We start from the raw sequence: 3,647 nt of genomic DNA on the forward strand, positions 1-3,647 counted from the left end.
TGCCTGAGTGGGTATTTTTGTTTGTGTGTTTTTTAAAAAAAGCTAAAGTGGATATAGAGAAATACTTTTAACTGATGGTATATGGAGGGGATTATAATCAGTGTAATGAAACAAGTTAAATGAATTGTTGAATGTGAAACTGATGATGTGCCCTGTAAACTTTCACTCAATCCACAATAAAAACCTTAAATTAAATTAAAAAAAAAAATCATGTTGTTGAGACATGTAATAGACCAGTGGGAAAATGTTACAGAAGCTCTCTAGAAATTATTTTTTGTTGTTGTTAGGTGCTGTCAAGTAAATGTTCAACTCCTAGCAACCTCTTATGACAAAGTAAAAATGTCCCAAAGGGTTTTATTGGCTGTGATATTTCTAGGAGCAGTCTCTAGGTCTTCCTCTCATGTAGCCGCTGGGTAGGTTCTAACAGCCAACCTTTTGGCTGGCAGCCTAGTGCTTATTTGTTTTACTGCTAAGGGTCCTTTTTTGGGAGATTAAGGTGTTCAAAAGCATAAGCATATATTAGAGGAACTAGACAGTCATACAAACACCTAGGGCAAGATGCATGCTCATAGAGTATCATAAGAAACTAAACTTCCACCTTTGTCTAATCTTTAGGCTCAGAGCAAGCCTTGCTAAGTTTTGAAATAGTGCCCCAGAACAGAGTCAATCTGAAAAGACTAGGAGAAATGTTTTTGCTGTTGTTTTGATTTTTAATTCCTGATATTAAAGAACACCTCCATAAAGATACAGATTAAACATAATCTAAGGGAACAGAGAAGCTGGGTTATATGAAAAAACAAAACAAAACCTTGGCATCAAGATTGGAGGAAGACTCATTAACAACCTGCAAAATACAGCTGATACAACTTTGCTTGCTGAAAGTGAAGAGGACTTAAAATACTTACTGGTGATGATCAATGACCACAGCCTGTGGTGTGGATTGCATCTCAATGTAAAGAAAATAAAAATCATCATAACTTGACCAATAAACAACATTCTTATCAATGGAGAAAAGATTGACGTTGTCAAAGACTTCATTTTTGCTTGGATCATCCATCAACATGGAAGCAGCAGCCAAGAAATCAAATGACATATTGCATTAGGCAAATTGGATATACAAGATCTTTTTAAAGTGTTGAAGAGCAAAGATGTCAGTTTGAGGACTAAGGTGTTCCTGACCCAAGTGGTATTTTCAATAAACTCATTTGTATGTGAAAGTTGGACAGCGATCATAGAAGAATTGATGCATTTGAATTATGGGGTTGGAGGAGAGTACTGAAAGTACCATGGGCTGCCAAAATAACAAACTGATCTGTATTGGAAGAAGTACAGCCAGAGTGCTCCTTGGAGACCAAGATGGCCAGACTTCGTGTCTCATACTTCAGACATATCGTCAGAAGGGACCAGTCACTGGAAAGGGATAACATGTTTGATAAGGTGGATGGTCAGAGAAAAAGAGGAAGATCCTCAGCAAGATGGATTGGCAAAATGGCAGCATCAATGGGCTCAAGTATGGCAACAATTGTGAGGTCAGCCTGGGCAGTGTTTTGTTCTGTTGTGCATAGAGTTGCTATGAGTTGGTACTAACTTGATGGCACCTAACAACAACAACAACAAGAGAACAGAAACTTTAATGATCACACAGCACAAGTAAATATAGTTTTCACGAAATTAGTTTGGAAGCACCAGTAAACAAATGGACTACTACAGTCAATCAAAAGAAAAAAAGACAACCATACACACCCACAAAAATATACAAACAGCAAATTCTGGAGAAGATGAAGAATATGATTTCCAGAGTTACATCACAGTAATCAAATGTCCTATTTTCAACAAAAAAATCACAAGGCATACAAAGAAACAGTAAAAAAAAAAAAAATCAAAGAAGCAAGATTAAGTGACAGAAATCATTCCCGAGGAAGTCCAAACATTGTTTGGACTTACTAGACAAAGACTTTAAAACAACTGTCTTAGATATGTTCAAAGAGTTAAAGGCAAACATGTACAAAGAACTAAAGGAAATCAGGAAAATGAGAAAATCAATAAAGAGAATTTATAAAAAAGGAAACAACCAGAAATTCCGAATCTGAAAAGAAAATTAACTGCTGACAGTGTATTGGAGGGAAATGAATTTGGAAGCCAAAAACAAAGGTTTTCTGCTATTTATTACATATACAATTTTTCAGTGATTCACATGGAAATTCAGGAATGGTATTAGTCTTCTGATAGCTATTTTAGGATTCTGCACATCTTTTTGACTTTCAGGTTCAAGCAGTGGTGTGTCCGTAAGCTGGCTCTCTGAAAAGAGAAATAAAGCCCTAGTTGCGGCATCTTCTGATTTCTGTGGTGTAAACACTCCCACCAGGACCCAATTCAAACTCCTAAGAAGAAATGCCTGAGTGTGGTATTGGGAAGAACAGCCAACAGTGAGCTCTCTTGAGCCAGTTCAAGCTGTCTTCAGCACATCACTGAGCTTGAGGCACATGTTTATGGATAATAGCTATTGGCAAATTCAACACTTGTTGAAAATAGACATCATCAAGTTCTAGAATTCACTGCCTCTGATTCTATGACCTGCCTTTTGGTCATTGTTTCTGCAGCCTTTTGAAGCTGCTCAGTAACTCTCACCACTGTGGACCCCAGAACCTTTGCCTTAATGGAGAGTGATGTCTTCATTAGATTTTGAAAGGAATGTTCAGAAGCTTTATTACCTGGTTACTGTGCCTAGTACTGTCTGTTCCATTGCCCATCTCCCCCCACCTCCTGTGACACATTCCTGAAAATGCTCCAGGGAAAAATCTAACAACCTTGGCAGATCAGCATTTTCTGATTATGCAATGTCCTTCCTAAGAAACCCCACTCTCTAAAGGCAGTCATTCTGAAATAGGAACAAAAATGGGGTATAGTCAGGCTTCTATGAAGCAACATAAGAAACCAGATGGTATTGAATGGGGGCAGGATAAGCATACAGAAGATGTTCAGTGATGGCTACCATGTGTATCTCACTAGTTTTGTGGATTCTGAAAAATTGTCAAGGTACCTTGGAAAGAAAAGGATGAAAAGGATCGTTGCTTTTCCCAATACTCTAATTTCATTTTCATTATTTTCCATATAAAGCAACTTCACAAACATAATTTCATTTACTCCTCACCACAAGCTGATGAGATACAATAATTAATAATGTTAAATGGTAAATACAATGATATAGTATTTACTATATTGATAATGAAAATAATACGTATCATTTCTCTTTTTTAGGTGAGAGCAGAGACTCAGAAAGGATAAATGACATGTTTGGGGTCACACAGCTGGTTAATGACAGGAGAAACTTGAACCCTATTTGTCTAATGCCGGGGTAGAGTTCTTTCCATACGAGACTGTGTATATACGTGGTGACTGAAGAAGGTTTCTATCAGCTCTCGAGTATTTACTCAGACATGCTAGATAGAATCAGAACTGTCAAAACTTTTAAACAAGTCTGAAAATTATGCTACTGTCTGAGAAGTTCCAACCAGCCCCTGGGAGTCAGATGTTCTCAAAGGTGTAGCTCAGTGACGCCTCACTTATCCAAGGGTGTCAGGAAGGGAGATATTCTGCAAAAGTAAAATATCTACATAGTTGTTCATTCACCTTTAGCTTCCAAACTT

Source organism: Chrysochloris asiatica, unplaced genomic scaffold (genome assembly GCF_000296735.1).
Source record: "Chrysochloris asiatica unplaced genomic scaffold, ChrAsi1.0 scaffold00115, whole genome shotgun sequence".
Taxonomy (NCBI): Eukaryota; Metazoa; Chordata; class Mammalia; order Afrosoricida; family Chrysochloridae; genus Chrysochloris; species Chrysochloris asiatica.